Below are 23561 nucleotides of genomic sequence, written 5' to 3'. Positions count from 1 at the left end.
GCAAGATTAAGCCGCCACATCTTGCGGGGCGGCTGAGGGGAAAGACGGCAACCGCGCATGCGCGGGTTTGAGCTGTCCAACCCCGCATGCGCGGCTGACGTCATTAGGCACCACCGCGGCGTCATTCTTGGCGCGCCGGGCTTTAAAGCCAGGGACCATGGCCCGGCCGCCGAGTTTCCCGGTGCGGCCCACCTATCCCCCCCGGGTAGGGGAGAATAGGGGGCCGGGAGAGGCTTCTGACGCCATCGTGAACCTCTCTAGGTTTCACGACGGCGTCGGGCCTTGCGGAGAATTCCGCCCATTAGCTCCGTTCTCTCTCCACAGATGCTGTCAGACCTGCTGAGATTTTCCTGCATTTTCTGTTTTTGCCATGCTCTGGGGACCTGGGTTTGAATCCTATCTTGGCAGATGGTGAAATTTAAATTCACAAATAAATCTGGCCCATGACACCATTGTCATAACAACGCATCTGGTTCACAAATGTCTTTTAGGGAAGGAAATCTAGCATCTTTAACTGGTCTGGCCTGCACGTGACTCCAGATCCACAGAAATGTGGATGATTAGAGGTAAGCAATAAATGCTGACCCAGTCAGTGACACAGTAGTGAGATCTCTTCAGCACAGTGTTTCAATCCTTTGGGCTGAAGCAGCTATTCTGGTTATTTCCTGCTACCAAGTATGGAGTAGTTGTCACTTTCTCGATTACTCCATTCTTTTCCAGTTCTTCCATCTTGTTTTTTTAGCTTGACTTGAGGCGGTAGCTGAATTGGTCACATCTACTTCAAGATGATATTCTCCAGGTAGACATCCAAGCCCTGTGAACACATCCACTCATACAGGATCTATTCAGCAGTCAGTGGTTTTACAACCCTGTGTCATGTTATAAATCTCTGTTAGCATGTTAAGGTTCACCAGTCCAAGCTTTAGACATGCTCAAGCTGAAGTGAATGGCTGTTGCGAACCATCCATGATCTGGAATTCCAGATCTTCCTTCTTGTGATTACATTGTGCTCTCAGACTCCTCTTGGCATGAGTATTGTGCCATCATATTGCCGCAACCTTATTTTCGAGGGCTTCATTATTGGATCACCATGTTGAACCATTTTATGCAGGTCTCTGAAGGTCATGATATTGCAAGTACCTATCTGACACTTCTTGTTCACTTAATGCTCATCTTCTGCGGTCATCATTCCAACTGTTGCAAAGAATTTATCACCTGTAGTCTTGAAGTAACCAACCTTCATCAGGCTCTTCTGCTGATATCTCTCCAGTGGCCAGTATTCTGCTTCTTTCTGACAAAACACCGTTGTGAAATGATTCAGCTTCTTGCAATGAAAACACTGGTTTCTCCACACTGGACAATCCTTTCCCTTTGCATGATGTCCTCCAGAGTATTGCTTACCTCTACATCCATCACTTTCCCACAATTGTTCCGCTCTTTCAATTTGGGATGTCTCTCACCTGAGTTTACCTCCATGGTTGCAGCGAAACAACCAGGAAAGCTGTTCCACCTTATAACATCTGGCTGATATTCTACAGCCTCTGCATCTCTGCACAGACCTATCGCTTTCTTGAGAGTAGATTTCTCCTCCCTCAGTAGACTTGCTCTTGCTGCAGGATCTCTTATGTCAAAGACTCTCGTAGTTTGGCATTTCACTGCTGTGTAAGGGATATCCTGTGAATATTTCTGCTCTCTCTTTTGATGGAGAAGCAGGCAGAGCAAGAACATGGCTTTGCCAGCATGGCAGGTGTCCTGGTGGTACAGTGTGCCATTGACTGGATTTGGATTTGATTTATTATCATGTGTACCGAGGAACAGTGAAAAGTATTGTTCTGCGTACAGTCAAAACAGGTCGTTCCATCCATGATAAAACATAGGACATACATAAATACACAATATAGGGGGCAACACGGTGGTTCAGTGGTTAGCACTGCTGCCTTACGTCGCTGAGGACCAGGGTTCGATCCCAGCCCCGGGTCACTGTCTGTGTGGAGTTTGCACATTATCCCCATGTCTGCAAGGGTTGGTCTCACCCCCACAACCCAAAATTCCGTGTGGGTTAGGTGGATTGGCCACGCCAAATTGCCCCTTAATAAGGAAAAAAGGGAATTGGGTATTCCACATTTATACAAAATAAATACACAATATAAATACAGAGGCACAGACATCAGGTGAGCTTACAAAGTGTCGTACTGCTCAGTAGAGAAGATGTGTGAGGAGATCAGTTCAGTTCTTAAGAGGATCATTCAGAAATCTGGTAACAGCGAGAAAGAAGCTGTTTTTCAACCTGCTAGTGTGCGTTCTCAGACTTTTGTATCTCCTACCCATTGGAAGAAGTTGGAACAGAGAATAACCCGGGTGGGAGGGGTCGTTGATTATGCTGCCCGCTTTCCCAAGGCAGTGGGAGGTGCAGACAGAGTGAATGGATGGGAGGCGGGTTCACGTGATGGCCTGGGCTGTGTTTATGACTACATGCGTGATGCATGAGCTCACATTCCCCATTCTTTGGGTGGCTGCAGGTTGTGGCTTCTGCGTGCTTCTGCTTTCAGCAGCAAACTGCTCGCAGGCTTTGTTTCTGTTTTCTGTTTGTTGCCCTTTCTGCTTCTTTGAGCTGGAGTGAGGCCAGGCAATGAGGAGGTATTGGCTGGCCTGCTACCCAACCAAAGACGGGATAAGTATGCTTTCTCAGAGCCAGAGGAGGAAGGAGAGTGTCTTGGACGATACTGTTGCTACCTGGAGGCTGTGGATCTGCTTGCTGTTTTCCCTCTACTTCACCTGATGCCGGTGTTTATGTATTTACATTGTGTACCTTGCGTTGCCCTATTATGTATTTTCTTTTTATTATATTTTCATGTACTTAATGATCTGTTTCAGCTTCTCGCAGAAAAATACTTTTCACTCTACCTTGGTACACATGACAATAAACAAATCCCATCCCTGCTTCTTTGACCTGGAGTGAGGCCAGGAAATGAGGAGGTATTGGCTGGCCTGATACCAAACCGAAGAAGGGATAGGTGTGCTTTATCAGAGCCAGGGGAGGAGGGAGAGGATAGTACCTTGGACGATACTGTTGTTACTTGGAGGCTGTGGGTCTGCCTGCTGTTGCCCCTTCTGCTTCTTTGACCTGGAGTGAGGCAAGGGAGGTTTCAGCTGGCCTGTTACTGGACTGAAGGCAGGGGAGGGATCCTTTCTCGGCCCTTCTGCTTTGTATTTGTGTGGATTCAGGTAATGATTGCTTCTGTCTTGAGAGTCTGCTGCTGGAACTGCCAGAGGGGGCAAGAGAGGAGGTATGCTGTGAGTGCTACTGCAGCTGCAGTATTCTCTTTGCTGCCCCTTCTGCCTCTTTGACCTGGAGTGAGGCAAGGGGAAGGCTGGCCTACTACCTGGCTGAAGACTGCGGAGGGTCTGCTCTTGCAGTTTGCTGGTACTTTTGTTGTAGTATTGACTGCTTATTGACTTTTGCCTGTTCCATGTTTGGAAGTGCGAGTTGTTTGCTACTGCTTCCTTTATTCCTTTGGCCCAGACCTTGGACTGGGTGCTGTCAGGGGATCAGATGCCAGTATTGCAGGTGAGGATGGGTGGCGGCCTGAGTCCACTAAACAACTTGAAGGCTGTGTTGAGATACCTTGTGGACTAATGGTAGACTTTATTTTGCTGGTGACTATTTATTGCTCCCAGTTTGGAAGCTGTGTAAAATACTGATGCTTTTTTCTATTATTGCCTGGTTATATTTTGTGTATAGAAGTTGTATGCTTGTTATTGCAATGTAGTTTACCATTTACTGCCTAGAGGCTGTGGGATTGCCTGATGCAGCTCCTCTGGCTTCTGATGGCCAGAGTTTCTGGAATCACTTCCAGTGCTGGAGAGAGGGAGTTGCTGCTCTCTCTCTCTCTCTCTCTTCTGCCATGCTTTGTATCGGTGTGACTTTTCCGCTGTACTGGTTTAAAGACTTTCCACTGATGTGTGTCTACTGCTGGGGCTATGGGAAGGAAGGAGAAGTTTTGTATTGCCAATTGTGTATTGCCTGATGTCTGGAGGCTATGGGCTGGATTCTCTGATTTTGAGACTAAGTGCTGACGCCGGCGTGGTAACGGTGGTGTTTTATGACCGAAAAAACGGCACGAAACAGCCACTGATCCTCCATCTTTGGGGGGGCCAGCAGGCACGCAGCGCAAAGCCCCCGGCTCTAGCTGTGGATACAGCCGGAGAATTGCCGGGTCCATGGCCGCGCATGCGCACGGCGGCGACCTTCAGTGGCCGCGCCGTGCAACATGGCGCCAGCCGCGCGCAGACCCAGCCTACCAAATAGAGCCTCCCTTTGGCCAGGCTTGCCATCAACAGACCAACCCCCACCAGTGCCCCCAACCCCCACCAAAGCCCCCCCTGCCTGCGGATCGGCTTGCCCCTGACTGTGGCGGCGCTGGACTTAGACCGACGCCGCCGGGAACTCGGCCTATCAGGGGGAGGGCCTCAGGTAACGTCCTGAGGCCGTCCTGACGATTCTGAGGGAGCGGAGCATCGCAAATGCGGCACAGCCCCTGATAGCGGCACCAACGGGGATTCGCAGCCGATGCCGAACACGGTTTTGGCGTCAGAGATCAGAGAATCCCGCCCCCTATATTTGTCAGCTGTTGCCCCTTTTGTCTGCGGCTTGGCTCCCAGAATGGGGTGCTCGCTTGATTAATTCTTGATTCATAAGAGGATCAAGGGTTATGGTGGGAAGACAGGAGAATGGGGATAAGAATCATATCAGCCGTGATTGAACTGTGGAGCAGACATGATGGGCTGAATGGCCTAATTCTGTTCCCATGTCTTATAGTCTTGCTCTTCTGCCATTCCCCGCGGCCGTGTGCTGCAGGAGGGGGAGGGAGTGGCGGGTTGACTTAGATGCTGGTATTCTTATTGTATTGTCAATTGTCCACTGTTGCTATTTGGAGGCCATGTGCTTTTCATCTACAGCCCCTTTATCCATGTCACGAGGCATTCTGGATGTCGGAAAGCCTGCAGGAGGCCTGTCTGGCCATCTACTGGCCACTTCACGCTCCCGTTCGAGTGTAATGCGGCCAGTAGTTTGGGCCCAATATCTCAATCTTTCTCCTGCTCATCAACCTAAGTTCACAGCTTTGAATGGTATATACCTAGTGTATACTAGGCATTAACCTTACCCAAATCAATAAATAAATAGTAACAATAAATTTATCTAAATGAAATAGAACTCTGAGTTCCTCTGATATTGGCTTCATATATACACCCTGCAATTTGTTGTCCTCCCGACAGTTCTCCAAGTCATATACTGTCAACATCTTGTGGGTTACCATTGACCAGAAACTGAACTGGACTAGCCATATAAATACTGTGGCTACAAGAGTAGGTCAGAGGCTAAGAACCCTACGGCGAGTAACTCACATCCTGACTCCCTAAACCCTGACCACCAGCTACAAGACACAAGTCAGGAGTGTAACAGAATACTCTCCACTTGCCTGAATGAGTGCAGCTCCAACATACCAGCCATGATTGAATGGTGGAGCAGACGCGATGGACTGAATGGCCTAATTCTGTTCCTATGTCCTATGGAAGACTCAAGAAGCCTGATACCATCCAGGGCAAAGCAACCTGCTTGCTTGGCACCCCTTTCACAAATATTCAAGCCCTCCACCACCCACACAGTGGCATCCGCGTGTACCATCTACACAAATGCACTGCAGGAACTTCACCACTGCACCTTAGGCAGCTCCTTCCAAACCCACTATCATCTAGAAGGATAAGAGCAACAGATATCTGGGAACTCCATCATCTGAAGGGTCCCCTCCAAGTCACTCACTGTCCTGACTTGGAAATATATCGAGAGTTCCTTTATTCTCGCTGGGTCAAAATCCGAGAACTCCCTCCCTAACAGCACTGTTGGTATACCTACACCACATGGACTGCAGTGGTTCAAGAAGGCAGCTCACCACCACCTTCTGAAGGTAAATTAGGGATGGGCAACAAACTCTGGCCTAGCTAGAGAAACCCACATCCCGTAAAACTGAATTATACAAAAACCTCCAGAATTACTTAAAACTTTATGCTTCTCCATTTTCCTCTTCTCTCCTTGACCAAGTGATTGGTCAACCCTCTTAGTAACTCCTTCTTTGATTGGATTTTTTTTGTCTAATTCTGCCCCACAAAGCACCTTGAGATAATTCCTATAAAAAATACACAACATGAATGCAAGCTGTTGTTGTAAATTACATCTTCCAGGAGCACACCCATCTACCCAGTACATTTAGATCTGCCTGAAATTTATTTTTCTCATCTCAGATTTTTGTATCAGTCATGAACAATAAATTATTTGGAACAACGTGTCTGCCAGGAATTTATCTTATTTTTCCCATTATTTGAATAGCAGTCTTCCTGATATAGTAGGTAACTGAAGGGGAAGAGGGAAGTGCATTCAAAAGTTAGGCAAGGAGATCACGAGCTAGAGTTCCTGCTCATCTATGGCAGTAGTATCAGTGCAAACTAGATGGCTGGTACCAGCTGAACCAGTGGATAACGTTAGGGAATGTTAAACTTCAGTAAATTGTGGTGTAGCACCATGACATCTCTAGAGGGGAAGTGTGTCATGTGATCCAGTCTCAGTTTTACTTTGACCTGTAAGCAGAACACAGCACATACTTTCAGCAAACGGTCCACAATTGTTTTGATGTCATTTCAGGATGCATGTGAGAAGTGGAACATTGGCCACACTACTTTTTCTCCTTCTTACCCTGGATCTAATGGCCGAACTGGATGAATGATTCACACAGTGAAATTCATAATTCTTAAATGCAGACAGACCAAGCAAGATCCACATGTTGCATTGTTACAGGTGCGAGTGACACATTTAATTGCAACTGTTCCATCACTGACAGAGCTGTGTTTGACCAGTGCATACTAATTTACCTAACACTTATCCATCTGACTTTCTCAGCAGCATTTAAAATTGCAAATGAAGATGATCAAAGCGCACAATAAAAATGTAGGTACAGAATTGCCAGGTTGGGAAAACAAGTTTGCATTCAGCATCCCACAGAGGGTACATAAAAATCAACCGACATGACAAGGACTTTTTCAGAAACAAAGTCCGATGAATTAATTACACACTAAAGCACAACCGGGAAGCACAATTGAGAAGAAATAAAATCTATTCTAGTTCTCAACCACTGTGCAATTCTATTGCATTGAGGACAAGACGCCAAATGCAATCAGAAACAACATCCAAGAATGACAATCCCACAATCACCGTCAGCAATTAAAGAAATATCCAGACCAGGTTACCGTAACAAAATCTGGGCATATCGGCAGATTACCCCTATGCTCAGAAACTGATATTGCTGTGTAATGATGTTTGTTCTGCGATGAATGTAAGAAATTGGTATATGGTTACAACCCCCTGGGCTAGTGTGCAGTCAGTTCCAGCCCCACTTGGCCCAGAGTCACAACACAATTGAAATTAACGATCAATTCTTTGAAAGTACCGGAATTCTTTGTTCTTTGGCTGCCCAATAACTACAGACATCAGGGACGGGATTGTCCGAACCCCCGCTGGGTCAGAGAATCCCCAGGGGGGGGGGGGCGTGAATCCTGCCCCGCCGCCCCGACGCCGGCTGCCGTATTCTCTGGCGCCGTTTTACGGGCGGGGGCAGGACACACGCCACGCTGGTCGGCGGCCATTAGCAGCATCCCCCCCCCGGCGATTCTCCGGGCACCAATGGGCCGAGCGGCCGTCAGTTTATCGGCAGTCCCGCCAGCGTGGGTTACGCATGGTCCCACACGGCGGGACCTGGCAAGGTAAGTAGGCGTGGGCGGTCCTCGGGGGGGGGGAACGCAGTGAATCCGACCCCAGGGGGGGGGGTGCCGGGGGGTGCCCACGGTGGCTTGTCGTGCGATCGTGGCCCACCGATCTGCAGGCGGGCCTGGTCCATGGGGACACTTCTTCTGGCGCGGAGAAGAGAACCCCCTGCGCATGTGCCAAAACATGATGGTCGGTCTGCGCATGTGCAGAATCACACCGGCGGTTCCACGCCTGCGCGAGATCACGACAACCGTTCCGCGCACGCTCGAACTTGTGCAGTCGCTTCGTCGCCGGCTGGAGCGCCGCCAATCCCTACAGCATCCACCTAGCCCCCGAGACAGGTGAGAATTCCTCACCTTGGGGGCCCGTTGACGCCGGAGTCGTTGGCGACGGTTTTCCCACCGGCGTGAGGACTTAGTCCCCGGAAGGGAGAATCCCGGACTTGTTTTTGTAAATTTAAAAAAATATATATTTTTAAAATTCCAATTAAGGGGCAATTTAGCGTGGCCAATCCACCTATCCTGCGCACCTTTTGCGTGTGGGGGTTAGACCCACGCAGGTACAGGAGAATGTGCAAACTCCACACAGGCAGTGACCTGGGACCGGGATTGAACCCGGGTCCTCGGAGCCGTGAGGCAGCAGTGCTAACCACTGCGCCACCATGCCACCCCGATGTTTTGTAAATTTAAACACATTTTTTATTAATAATAACTGTAATTCAATAGGCAGCAAATACAACTGGTTAACCATTATCTAATTCCTAACACCCTTCTTTAACTCATCACATCCTCTACGCACACATAAAAGGCAGACAAATACAGAGGGGGAAGAGGGGTGTAAAAAAGAATAAAATGAAAAGTAAAAGGATAAAAGTCTCTGTTTCAGACGGACATCTTCTAGTTCAATTCTTTTCAGTCTAGGCCTTCAGTTGGATGCTATTGCTTTCAGTCTGTACTGATTTTCACTGAGGATTCATCACAACCTCAAGACGTCTCTGCAGTCTCAGAAAAAGCACTCAGGAAGCCTTTTTTGGGGAAAGAAAGCGAGAGAGATAGAGAGAGAGAGAGTGACTCATGGCGTCCAGGTTCTCTGAAAACCCCCATCTGGCTGAACCCAATCACCGCCTGACACCGGGCAGAATATGGGCCGGGATTCTCCCGCAAATTGGCGGGGTGGCCTGTACAGGCACCAAAGAGTGGCGTGAATGACTCTGGCATCGGGCCGTCCGTAAGTTGCGGAATTATTCGCACTTCCAGGGGCTAGGCCGGCGCTGGAGGGGTTGGCGCCACGCCAACTGGCACCGAAGGGCCTCCGTTGGCCGACACGAGTTGGCGCATGTGCAGGACCGCCAGCATGTTCTGACGCATGTGCAAAACCACTGGTGTGTTTCCTGTGCATGCACAGGAGCTTTCTTCTCTGCGTCAGCCATGGCGGTGCCTTACAGAGGCCGGTGCGGAGGGAAAGAGTGCCCCACGGCACAGGCCCGCCCGCAGATCGGTGGGCCCCGATCACGGGCCAGGCCACCGTGGCCCCCCCCCCCAGGGCCGGATCCCCCCGCGTCCCCTCGAGGACGTTGCTAACCGCCCTCCAAGCCAGGTCCCGCCGGTATGGACCATGTCTAATCCACGCCGGCGGGACTGGCCAAAAACAGGTGGCCGCTTGGCCCATTGGGGCCTGGAGAATTGCCGGGGGTGCCGCTGGCAACGGCCCCTGATCAGCGTGGCATGATCCCCGCCCGAAAACCGGCACCGGAGCGGCGGGGCGGGATTCACGCCCCCCTGGTGATTCTCTGACCCAGCGGGGGGGGTCAGAGAATCCCGCCCAACGTCTTTGGCCAATCCATTGGCCATCAGCTGACCAATTCAATCAAATCTCTCGGGTGCCAGAAAGACTGAGTTCAGCTGTTCAAAATCGAAATCTTCATAGCATAGTGTACTATTTTGCAACTTTTGAGTTCCTCAATTCCTCTGCTCAACTTAAAGGTAAATATAGCATATGAGGAAACCTGGAGTTGAAGCAATATGTTACCTGAAGAGTCGAACTATCGTACAGGCTGGTTGTCTCCACTGGGGAGTGACGGTCATCATTCCGCCATTGTTCAGGGAGCATGTCCTAAACAAACTTCATGAAGGTCATAGAAAATTACTGCAGATGCTGGAATCTGAAACAAAAACAGAGAATATTGGACAATCTCAGCTCCTTTCAGATCCCATCTCTCTCCACACATCTGTCAGACCTGCTGAGATTGTCTAGTATTTTCTGTTTCGTTTCATGAAGGTCATTGTGGGATAATAAGAATGAAGAAGATATCCAGAAACTACTTTTGGTGGCCAGGGCACGATAGCCCTCGAGGAGAAGGCGGACATGTGTTCGGCTTGTGCAAGGGTTCGAAACCTGCCGCCACTAGCGCCATTATATCCATGGGAATGGCAGAAGGGTCATCGAAGGATGAATATTTTTCATTGTAGTAGGTGTGCACTCAAAATGGCCTGAAGTTGCAATTCTGAAGACTACATCCTCGGGGAGGATAATGGGTGACATTTGTGCAAAATTCAGTTACCCTGAACAGCTTGTTCGTGACAATGGGCCACAATTCATGTTGCAAGAATTTGCAAATTATCTAAAGGAGAATGGACTCCAACACATCTGATTTGCTCTTTATCATCCTGCCAGAAATGGGCTGGCTGAAATGTTTGTTCAGACAATGAAGCATTCATTGAAGGTAACTTATGAGTAAGGATCATTGCAAAATGACTGAACCAATTTTTGATGACATACAAAAATACAATGCATTCAACAATCCCACATTTTCTGGCATTACTCGTGGTAAAATGTCAGTTATGCACATTGTTTGATCTGCTGAAGCCCCCGAAGGCAAGAGAAATTTTTAAAAATAAATTTAGAGTACCCAATTATTTTCTGTTGTTTTTCCAATTAAGGGGCAATTTAGCGCGCCCAATCCACCTAACCTGCACATCTATGGGTTGTGGGGGTGAAACCCACGCAGACATGGGGAGAATATACAAACTCCACACGGACAGTGACCCAGACTCGGGATTCGAACCCGGGTCCTCAGCGCCACAGTCCCAGTGCAATCCACTGTGCCACATGCCGCCCTAACAAGAGAGATTGTTGAGAGGAAACAGCAAAGTCAGGTTTTGCGACATGAGAACAGGGATAAATGCCGTGTTTTTCATAAAGGTCAAGAAGTATTGGCAAGGAACGATACCAACAATGAGAAGTGGATACCTGCCATTGTCTTAGCACAGACAAGACCAGCCTCCTACACTATTCAAACTCAGGACAATGTTGTGTGGAGAAGACCGCTGACCAATGTTTAGCAGTTAGAACTAGTTTGCCAGAGACAGAGTCAACCGAAGGTCTGCGACAAACTGTGCCGAGTGAAGACCTTGACATCTCTGAGAACCTAATAATATCTGAAATAACTGTGGAAGACAGTATCCCAGTTGTGGATACTTCAACACCGCGTCAACCTCCAAATCCTATGTTGACTCCAGTTGAGGCAACAACAGACGATGTCCAAACTACACCCAAAAAACACCAGAGGTTACAGTCAACGTGAAAAAGCTGACACCTGAAGTTCGGCAACAACCACACAGGAATCTATGATCTCCAAACGTCTAACTTATTGACTGTTGTGTTTGTTAATTGTTCTTATTGTAAATTTTTATTGTTAACCTTACATTCTGTTTTGTTGCAAAAACCTCTAATGTAAAGGGGGAGGAAAGTGTTGTGTATTCATGTCTGTTCCTAGTTGGAACAAGGTCACTTTAAGAGTTTGATCACAGGACATACTGATGATGTCAACAGCAGGTTGAACAGGCTAACATTTAGTCTATTCTAGCAGCCTGTGTGAACTTATGAATATACATCAGTGAAACTACTAAATGGTCTGGTATCATTTTGTAAAGTCATTTACAGAGCTATTATATCAGGTTGCTCACTGATGTAGGACTGGGCGCTCTGATCATTAATGCTTAGGATTGGTGATAAAGCCATTTGTAGCTGAATTAATAAAACTGCACCAAGTTATCATTTCTCATACAGTAAGAGGTATTTTGTCTGGAAAGAAAAAGCAAGAAATAATTGCATTCTACTCCACTGCCCAATGGCATTGGTTCATGGAAGATTTTACTTATGATTATGCCCAAAGAAATAACTCTGCCCCCTGTAGATTCCATGAATGTTATTGAATTTGCGGCTGAAATGGAAAAAGCAATGCCGAGAAAAGGAGACATAACAGCAGTGGGTAACAAGTCTGAAAATCATCTGTCAGACGAAAACAGTGATGGAAATGTCCTGAAGAACTGAGAGCAGGTATATAAATGCACATTCTTTTTTTTTCTCTCATTAACTGTAAACTGCAAACTCGTAAACTTTTGAGAGAATAGGATCAGATGGCTATTGGTTCTTCAGGACAGAATGGCCTTCCAACCATCACTGTTTTTAGCTAACATATGATGATTTATCCCTTAGTGAGGTACTGTAGAGGGAGAGTGGCGGACTGATTGGCATCAATGGTGTTTACTCCAGCAGGAGAGAAAATATGGCAAGAGAACACCAAGTTGTGAATAATAGATATTTTCAGTGAAACAAAATGTAACCGCATGGTTCCTCAGAGATGTAATACTCCAGTTAGCCTGTAGAGGTCAGCTGTGGCTCACTCATTTTTGTTTAACTGCGGTATGTGATCTGTGTGGTTTCATTCAGGCTAGGTCTGCCTCCATTCCGTACATTTCGACCGAAAATTCAGTTCAAATGCCACATTAGAGTGCAAGAAACATGACGGCCACCTACTGAAAGAGCAGGTCTTACGTGGAATCAACAGGGGAAAGTGCTTCGTGCTTTCGTGAAAATAATCAAATTGTACACAGCAACATGAATTCAAGGGACTAACGGGCCAGACACACACTGTCTGATCAACAAATTACATTTTTTAAAGATTATTTTCTCAGGTTAATACACTCTGCAACAGAGGTTTCAGGTCCGTCCACCATGACATGATACACAGTATGAAATAATGATTCTGTGCACATAATTCAGGTCCTACCTTTTCTTTGCTCCAGAGCTGGGGGTTTTGTCATTAGAGATTCTTATTCCAGTTCTCCTGACCTCAGCAGTGAAGGGTCAGCTGTCTGCATGCATTGATCTCCCTCTCTGTGCAGTGAGAAAGGAAAAACTCAATTGTAACTCAGAGCTTAACTCTTGCCATTACACACCGTGACTGAAATAATGGAATAAATCGCTCCAAGTTCCCCAAACGTAATCGGGAATTTTCATCGGTCAAGCTGCCAATTTATTTTTTTAAATGGCTAGTTCCACTTCGGGTAGAAAGAGTAATGAAAGTGTAGGTGATTGGGGGAAGCTGTAATGTCACATCAATATTCGAGACATGATGTGGCTAAAAATGTTTTCTTTGTAACAGTTTGACAAATAAACTAATGGCCTAACAATAATTAGCCCAGAACCAAGAGGCCATGTCTCAGGGTAAGGGTCTGCTATTTGTGGCTGAGATGAGAGATTTCTTCACTCATAGGATTGTGCAGTTTTGGAAGTTTCCATCCAGTGGATGCTCAGTTTTTAAACACATTGAAGAGATAGATCTGCAGACTATTGGGCACTAAAGGAAATCGAGGGATATAGGGGTTGGGTGGGATAGTGGCATTTAGCCCAGAATGAAGGAGCTGGTTTGAGTGACATAATCCAGCTCTGATTTCTTCTCTTTAAATATTCTTATTTGTGGCACTACTGTCACAGTCCCCATTCAGAATGTGGTCTGAAAGAGGACTTGCCATCCTGTTCTAACTTGTTTTTGTGACGCCTTAACACATTCCATTTTTTAATTCATGATAGTGTCCATCTGAACACCATGTGCGGCTCAGAAATGGTGTCAAGTGATTTGGTAGAAGTTACCAGAGAACCATTTTTCAGGCTTCCCTCGCTGTTGGGCAGTGCGCTGCTGGTGCTGGGCGTTTGGAGATTATTTGGAGACAAAGGCGGTTTAGAAGTGTCAGCAACTTATTCAATTCCTGCATTACAAAATTTTAATTTATGTGGGAACTCCCTCTGCTGGTGAATTGCATAACTTCAAGATCAACTATAAAGACTTACCTATCCATAGCACCCTCAATGATCACAGGGCATCCCAAAGTGCCTTGCAGCCAATGAAGTAATCATTGAAGTGCAATGTAGGAAATGTAGCACCACTTGCAGACAGCAAGATCCCACAAACAACAATGTCATTTGGTAGTACAGCGCTTACTTTACAGGGGAGGCAGTGGCGTAATGGTACTGTCACTGGACTAGCAATGCAGGGACCCAGGTTCAAATCCAACCCCATGGTGGTGAAACTTGAATTCAATAATTAAAACCTGGAATTAAAAGTCTAATGATGACCACAAAGCCATTGTTCATTGTTGTACAAACCTATCTGGTTCACAAATGTTGTTTAGGGAAGGAAATCTACTCTCCTCGTCTGGTGTGACTCCAGACCCATAGTAATAGCAATGTGGTTGACTCTTAAATTACCTCAGGGATGGGCAATAAATACTGGCCCAGGCTGAGATGCCCTTATCTCATGAATGAATCAAAAAAAACTTGAGCATTGCTGAAAAAAATAAACGTTGCCAAAATTTTTCATCTTGCACTCACCAGGTTTTTTTGCGATTGTCCTGCTGAGTGCAAGGCAAAAAACTTCAACAAAATGTCTTCCTTCAGCAAAAAATGGCAATATGATAATGACAAAATAATATGTCTTTGAGATTTTGACTGAGGGTTAAACATTGGCCAAGGCACTGGGGGTACCTTCCTTGTGACAGTGCAGCATTTGTTCAGTGCTGTGGATTGTCAGCTTTGATATTTGTGTTCAAGTCCAGTGGGAGCTGCTTCTGTTTCAGAGCTGAGAGTGCTACCCACTGACATAGCAATATATGGTGTATAAAAGATATGACTGACATGAAAGAAATTCAGGGTTAACGCCAAGTTGATGACAAAATCTGCAGCTATCATCTTATTTTCATTATCATTCTGCAAAAACTGATTATTATTTTTAATATTTCTGTGGTATACTATTGGTATTCTGTAAAGTGGGGGCTGTTTGTATGTGTGTATGACAAGTTTAATTAAGCTGGGGACTGAGTGTCTACAAAGGACATCAAAGGGACTGGGTGTGAAAGGCAGGCATTTGAAGATAACAGTGCCGAGTAAACACAACAGGAGTAGAAATCTGCAATAGGTGATGTGAGAATTTGGATTTTTGGCTGTTATTCAGTTCATATTGATGCTGTAGTGAAATGATAGCACAATTAAATATTTAAGAGCAATATTTAATGTGTATTTAATGTAGGGGTTTTTCAAGGGACAAAAACTGTCCGAAAGGCACCAACAGATTAAAGACATACCTTCAGCAAGAGAAGCATTATCCCTAAAGTATATCTTTTCTTTTTCAGTAAGTATATGACCTCTGTTGAGGTATAGCTCTACAGGAAAGCTACTTCACCCAAATAGCGTTTCTTCACACATTGATTTAGACAACCAGGACTTGAGTTGGAAATTTCCCCACTCAACAGGCCTGCCTGACAATGTCACAGTCTTTCTTCTGCGGAGGCAGATGCAGGATAAAATCAGGCCAGTGAGCTCTGGAAGCACATCACAGACAACCATGGTGTGTCCAAGTTCCAGGGTAGGCTGGTTAGAAGGCCAGCCTCATTCCCTGGTACTTCATCCTAGTTGTTCTATAAGATCTTAGGTTATCTACCTCCTAATCCTCACCTCCTCAACCACCCCAACATCCATAAACCTTATACCCTCCAGGTTAAATCATATCCTCTTACCCCATCTGCCATGGCCCTCTATACGCCATGTCAACTCATCTGAAACCAATCCTTGTGTGAAGAAAATATTATTTTAAAATATTTATGTGGTCTATTATGTTATTCTGTAAAGCAGGATTGTGGGGGCTGCTTGTAGGTGTGTATGACGAATTTAATTAAACTGGGGACTGAGTGTCGACAAAGAACATCAAAGAAGCTGGATGTGAACGGCAGGCATTTGGCATGAATAGGGCCAAGTAAACACAACATGAGTAGAGATTTGCATTAGGTGATAAGGATTTGGATTTTTAGCTGTTGAATTTCAGCAGGAGAGGTAAGAAGGAGCTTAAAATTGGGAAACAGTCACAAATACCTAAGGCAGAGTTATAAAATTTTATGTTGACTGAAAGTCGTGGCCAAAAGTAGAACATAAAAGGTTTTTATTTTCTAGGAGAGGTACATATCAAAGAAGGATAAAGACGATGGAAAAGATGAAAGAAGAGAAGAAAAACATATTTAAAGAGAAGTTGGAAGTTGTGATAGATTTGACCATGTGAGGGCTCTTGGAGAGAGTGCTCCCTGCTGAGACAGAACTGTGAAGAAATGAAGTGAGCAGCCTTCAGCCACACCAGAGAAGTGTCTGGTTGTTCCAGAAAGTAGGGTTTTGGTTTAAAAGTCAGAGAAACCTTGTGAAATACCTCTTCGACAGCAATAATGGATTGTGGCTTGTGGTAGATTAAATATCTCTAAGAACTTTTGTTTAAAGTGGTGTTTATTGTGAGCCAAACTAAATAAGAATCTTTGGGTGAGATGTTCTGCAAGAGTAATTTGAATTGTGTAAATATAATCATGTGTGATTAAGTTTTCTTTTCTTTTGTTAATAAATATTTCAATTTTTATATTTAAAATCTCTAAAAGTGTGACTGGAATTTATGGCTCTTGACTGATTCTGTGGCTTCAGTACACATATTTCCTCAAGGTAAAATTCAAATAGAAAAAAGTTGTGATCGCTTATCAAGTTTCCCTTTTGGGGATTTGGCTCGCATGGCACTTACCACCTTCTGGATCATAACACTGAACAAACCTAAAAAGCCATGTGGAAATGAAAAAAACATGGGCGGGATTCTCCGTCCCGCTGCACCAGTTTTCTGGTGTGGCTGCCTCCGCCGGCAGAGGGATACTCTGTCCCGCCAGCCGGCCAATAGGGCTTCTAAACTCAGCACTGAGTTCAAATGGTCCTGCTGAGTTTGGGTTCCCCTTTATGTGTAAATCATACTCCACTCCTTGTCCTATGTTAGCAAAATTGGATCTGCTGAAAAAGGGAGAAAGGCATCTGTGTCCCGCCCACCATTTTTGAAGATCTATGAGCCTTTACGAATATGCGAAAATTGGGGCCAAAGTGTTAACCACATACTCCTCATCCTGTCCATACATGAACATTTTCCATCAGAGGTCAGTGACTCTAATCAAAAGCATGAACTCTCACCTGATTTTTTTTTCTCCTTCAATAATGTTGGGCTGTTGTTGTCAACAGTACCACCAGTCTGGCTGAAGTCAGGTAATGCATTACAGGTCAGAGATGAAGCTGCCTACAGCATCATATTGTGTATTTTGGCTGGAGAAACTATGATAAAATGTGATTTTCCTATCACTGGCAGGAAGACAAGGATTACTGATGAAAAATCGATGTCAAAACTGCCCTGATGTTGCAGAGTATACCTTAAGAACATTACTATTTTTTGAAGGACGATATAGAAGCACATGATAGACCTTTCGTTGCAGTTTAAATAAAATCATAGGAAACAGGAACAGCATTCACCCATTTGGTCCATTGAGTCTGCTCCACCGTTCAATAAGATCATGGCTGATCCAATTATTGCCTTTACTCCACTTTGCAGCCTGCACCTGGCCCCGCCCAGCCCATGCCCTTTGCAACTCTATCCCCCGCAAGCTCTTGACACCCATGTCAATTAGAAATCTGTCTAACCCAGCCTTGAGTATATTCAGTGATCCAGCTCCGGCTGCTCACTTGGGGGAGAGAATCCTCTGAGAGAGGCAATTCCTCCTCAGCCCTGCATGAAATGGTGGCCTGTCATTTTGAAACTGTGCCCCCTCCCCGCCCCTCCCCAATTCTAGATTCCTCACAAGGGAGAACATTCTCTAAGTATCTACCTTGTCAAGTACTCTCAGAATCCTATATCTTTCAGTAAAATCACCTCTCATTCTTCTAAACTCAAAGAGGTATAGGCCCAACTTGCTCAACCTTAGGTGGATTGGCCATGCTAAATTGCCCTTAGTGTCCAAAAAGTGTTGATGCGGTTACTGGATTATGAGGATAGGGTGGAGGTGTGGGCTTAGGTAGGGTGATCTTTCCATGAGCCTGTGCAAACTCGATGGGCCAAATGGCCTCCTTCTGCACTGTAAATTCTAAAATGTATGATCTATGAACCTTTCCGAAGGCAACCCCTTCATCCCAGGACCCAGCCTGATGAACCAACTCTGAACTGATCTAATGCAGTATATCCTTCCTCAGCTAAGGAGATCAAAACTGAACACACTACTCTAGGTGCAGTCTCACCAACATCCTATGCAGTTGTAGCAGTACTTCCCTATGTATATATCCACCCCCCCCCCTTCCAATAACGGCCAACATCTTAGTGTATATTTGTGTCCTTAATATTTTATTTCCACGTGTATGTTTATGCTCTTCATTGATCTGAACCATGAACCTGCCGATGTTTCTGCGCAGATTCATGAGACTCCCCCCCGTGCCTAAATAACTGTGTGAAATGGGAGCTGACTTTTCCAAAATCTGTTTACCTGCTCCCTCCAGTTTTAATTAGAAAATAAGAAAAATTATCCATCAGCTAGTGTTATTCAGATGAACAAATATTTTGTTGGCAAACATTTGAATTCCAGTTGGACTCCACTCACAGGTCCAAAATTCACCCAATCGGCAGGAAGCAAAAAGCTCATGTCTTCCCATTCTGTCACAGCCTGTTTGAGACATAGCATTAATCTATCAGCAATAGTGTTTGCAAACTGAGTTTGTGTCCTTTTACTCCGGCTCAATAATTACACAATTTAATTGGTACGCCCATTTATTTTTGGTATGTTCAAATCAAATTGTGAATATCTTTCTTGAGTTGGCTGGCACCCAGCCTATCTATTAGTTATTATTTTTCTATTGGTCCTCCTGAAGAAGCTCATTTTTAGTTTCTTCTTGGATCACCAATATACCCCAAGAGAATTAATTCCCAGGGAGCTGCCTGTGCCAGTCTTGATGCGAAAAATCAAATGTATAAAAAAGTTATATGGGGCTAATTTAACCTTTATTTTCCCAACCCTCCACAGTTTGAAAAATCTGTCTCCCTATCAATATCTTCTTCTGACTGTTCAGCCATGCTCAGACATTCAGAGAGCGGGGAAATCACATTTTGCATTTTCAACAGCTTACTATTATGTGGCCCAATCTTAGATTGTCAGATAAAGGAATTTTCCAGTTTTACAAGAAATACAAGAAAGATCATTCTCCTTCATTTACAGATAAAATATGCACCATGATGTCCTGATGTAGCCTTCCTTCCACGGGGGCCAATTTATTATGAATGAAGTATTGAAGTTATTGCTGTTTAATCCAAGGAGAGAAACTTTGACTGCAACAGATAAAGTCTGCTAACAGCAAACAGTGCGCTTTGGTGCAGTCATGAAGTGTGACAGCTTTTAAGTACATGCTGTTCCGCGGCCGGCTGTTCCAGGGACAGTGTCTGTCCAATAAACTCACCCTCTTCCAACCAAACATTGCCCTTTAACAAACCAAATTAACAGAGCAATATTCCCTCAGGCACCTGAGCATCCAAAGATTTAAAGCAAGGCCGTCTGTTGTACTGAAAGACCTTACCTTTTGATGCCCAAGCTGTTTCGTTCGTGGTGCCAGCTTCTCAGTGGTGCTGTGGTATCTCTGAGCTGCCAGGCTACAACTGGGATTGTGCCAATCTGGAAACAACCTATGATGCCACAGCTGCTGTCCCTTCTGCATTGAGCTCTTGGAGCAAAATCCCATACCTAGCATTCCATCTTCAACATTCTCGAATCAATCATTGCAATCAATCAACCTCTTCTTGTTCAACACTGACTGAGAACGTGGGATAAAATAAAAGAGAAATGATAAATACATTACTTGAAAATCATAGGCAAAAGATAACGTGAAGAATATGTATTGCTGTATAAAATTAATCAGTGCAGTTAAACTCTGAAGCCTGCTTCACAAGATAACAGAACTGAAATAATTTCTTCATTAGTACTGATTTCAAAATTCAATCAGATGATTTTTATTTTGTTCCTCAATTGTTTTTTTGAGATTTTTCTTTTTCTGTCTGTTTCTTTTGAGAACAGCTGAGTGGATCAAGGTAGATCAATTAACATGCGCAGCTGAAATAGATAGATTGTGAAATATTTTAAATTCAGGAAGGGCTCTGCAGTGATCCTAAATTCAGCTCCCGTACAGGGTCAGGCTCCAAGCCAGCTCCCCTGTTGGTGGCACCAGCACATAATGTTTAACTACAAGGTATACATTGGGAGAAGTAACCTATGCAAAATAAACCACCCCACGGAGATGACAGTACAATAGCCATAAAATGAGTAATTTATTTAATTTTTGCTTCCACAACAAATATCCACAACGTGAAATATTAATCAAGTTTAGACTTAAATTATGCACCCATTTTTTTTTGTATTTTTACATTTTTTTAAAACTCCCCCATATTTTTACCTAGTTGTGGAAAAATAATGAATCAAATGTGATAATTCACATTAAATGTAAAATGATAAAAAGTAAAAATGTTTGCTTCAGTAGGCTAGAGAGCTCATTTGTGATGCAGAAGAAGGCCAGCAGCGTGGGTTCAATTCCCATACCAGTTGAGAATTCTGAATTCTGCCTCTGTGTACCGAACATACGCTGGAATGTGGCAACTAAGGGCTTTTCACAGTAACTTCACTGCAGTGATAATGTAAGCATTCTTGTGACAATAAAAAAAAGATTAAATGAAAGGAAACACAATAGGACTGACATCTTCACCCTTTCAAAGCAGCCTTTTCAATCTGAAAGTAGATCATTTTACATATTACAATGCAGCCTCCAAATGTTAACTCTTTACCGCTTATCAAAGAACGTATAAACAAGGGAAGAAATTCTTTATGCATAATTTTGCCATTTACCATAAAGCAGAAAAGCACAGTTTAAACGTTAAAGATATGCTTAGTGACGTAAACAGTGTCCTGCACATTCCAATATTTAGGTTTAAATCAAAGCTGAATGTTTCTTCCTGGGAAAGTAAAACACAGAGCTCAGCAATTATTCAGGTCACCTGCCCATTAGTAGCAAATATTCTGAGCATTTTGACATTTCGTAACCCTTGCATCACCAGACTATGGTGGTGAGTCCAGGTTTATTACCAGTGACAGCATTTGAATAATCCAGAAAGGCGAAGTTTGTTCATCAGTTGAGCCCAAGATTGGATCACTGCTGATAATTCCCAGATGGTATTGTTTATGTTATATGGTTAATAAACAGTTTTAAGTTCATCACACTATCAGCAATAAAGCCATTTAAATACGACAATCTTACAGACGCAGTAATCATGCAATGAAATTCCTGAAAACGGACAGAGAGAGGAGAGAGAAAGCAAAGATCTCTGGTTCTTCATTTAATGCAGTCCAAATGTAATAGATGAACACATAATAATAATAATTATTATTATTGTCACAAGTAGGCTCCTAGCCACCACATCCCTGCGCCTGTTCGGGTACACAGAGGGAGAATTCAGAATGTCCAAATTACCGAACAGCACATCTTTCGGGACTAGTGGGAGGAAACTGGAGCACCCGGAGGAAACCCACGCAAACACAGGGAGAAACGTGCAGACTCCGCGCAGATAGTGACCCAAGACGGGGATTCGAGCCTGGGACTCCGGTGCTGTGAAGCCACAGTGCTAACCATTGTGCTACCGTGCTGCCCATGGGGGAAAGGGTAAATATAATTTGTCGCAGTTGAGAAAAACCTTTCAACCATTTTATGACAAAACATATTTTAAAAGGATGAAACATCCATTTGCTCTTATTGCCATTCTCATCCAAGATCATTCATTGAACAAAAGGTTGATGTTCCAATATCTTGCTTTACTACATTTTCTTTAAAACAGGTGAGAAATAGGTTTTCATATATATCAGTTCAAAATTATAGAAGAATCAGGTTGTAAACTCAATTCCAATGAGAAACCCTAGCCTAGATCAATATGTCAATAGCTTATACAAAAACAAAAATAAAAATTCAACCTTGTCCAAAAAAATTTTGTGAACTGCACATCTGTTGTAAAACTTCTGAAAATAATTCGAGGCCGAAAGGCCTTCGCCAGCTGGCGGAGGTCCGCGCATGCGCTGGTGCACCAGCGCCTGCTGACGTCATACCGGCGCATGCGCAGGGGAGGGGGTCTCTTCCGCCCCCGCCATGGTGAAGGCCATGGCGGGGCGGAAGAAAAAGAGTGCCCCCGCGGGCCACGCCACCGTGGGGGCACCCCCCGGGGTCAGATCGCCCGCGCCCCCCCCCCCCCCAAGGACCCCGGAGCACGCCCGCACCGCCAATCCTGCCGGCACCAGAGGTGTTTTGATTCCCGCCGGCGGGAAAGGCCTGTCAGTGGCGGGACTTCGGCCCATCGCGGACCGGAGAATCGCCGCGGGGGGCCCGCCGACCGGCGCAGCGCGATTCCCGCCCCCGCCGAATCTCGGGGGGGGGGCGGAGAATTCAGGACACGGCGGTGGCGGGATTGACGCCGGCCCCGGGGTGATTCTCCGCCCCAGAATCCCAACCCACATCCTCCTCTAACACATCCCTTCCAGCGAGATAAGAGATTCCAAGAAGGTGGGCCATCACTTTAAATATTATAATGAAGATACAAGCCTAATTTTTAGTCACTATTTTGAGCTTAGATGGAGATTATTGGGTTGTCCAAACCTCAGGAATCCCAGCAGCTAAACTCAGGCAAGGACAATCACGTTTAGAAGGTAAGCATTTTTCACCAACTGCTGGTTCCAGTAATCCTGCCTGGGGAACCTCCATGGCAGGGCACCACCCAATCTTGCTGATTATTCCATGAGCCTTTGATTCAATCCCCTCCCAGATCCCATATCATCCTTCTACACATTTGACCACCTGCCCAGGCCCCCTCCCCTCCGACCTCTCACACTCATCTGCTACCCCCGAAAGAACCCACTCATTCTCGCCCGAGTCATATGCATCCTGTGCACCACCTTAAACTGCATTAGGCATTGTGTTTTATACATCTGGGGCGAGTATGTAATAATAAATAACTTTGCTTATTTTTAATTTCACATAAAGCTTGCTGCTGGAATAGTTTAAATTGCGGTGGCCACTCTGTGGGTATGAAAATGCACACCCCTCACATGCAAAACATACTGATCACAGAAGTTGATCATGAAGCTGCCAATTCTCCTATTTGTCTCTGATACTGTCTCATACCAAAGCTCAAACACCGCCTTCTGGGGTTCACATAACTGACAGTCTAGGACTCTGGGTTCAATACCCCCAGGACATCTTGCATCTCAGGATCTGCACAAGAGATCATTAATGTCATGTTACAGTATGTTATAAAATTTATGTCAATACTTTATGGGCTGGATTGTCCATTTTTGAGACAATTGGCACCAACTGAGAATCCCTTCCTATGTTTTTAAGAAGCACAAAAGGTAACAAGAATTATAGCTTCCCAAGGATCACCTGACTGTTTTGTGGATTGAAACCTCTCCTATCTCAGCCATCTCCTAAGCAGCCCGAGGTAATAATCAGGAGCATTACCTTGACAATAGGAGAAGGACTCTGCCCAATCCGTTCCAAATTC

The 23561-nt window shown here is 45.0% G+C and overlaps 1 protein-coding gene across 1 annotated transcript in view; it reads right to left on the bottom strand.

Moving 5' to 3' along the window:
* Window positions 1-19729, bottom strand: part of wasf2 (WASP family member 2) — a 116780-nt gene extending 97051 nt beyond the window's left edge. The window contains exons 1-2 of the mRNA XM_038795185.1: window positions 19550-19729; window positions 12888-12994 (exon numbers count right to left, since the gene is read on the bottom strand). The gene's annotated coding sequence lies outside the window, so the exon portion shown is untranslated. The remainder of the gene's footprint in view (window positions 1-12887; window positions 12995-19549) is intronic.
* Window positions 19730-23561: the final 3832 nt, after the last annotated feature.

This window comes from Scyliorhinus canicula, chromosome 1, assembly GCF_902713615.1.
Source record: "Scyliorhinus canicula chromosome 1, sScyCan1.1, whole genome shotgun sequence".
In the NCBI taxonomy this organism is placed as follows: Eukaryota; Metazoa; Chordata; class Chondrichthyes; order Carcharhiniformes; family Scyliorhinidae; genus Scyliorhinus; species Scyliorhinus canicula.
This window is presented reverse-complemented; position numbering and strand designations above follow the sequence as displayed.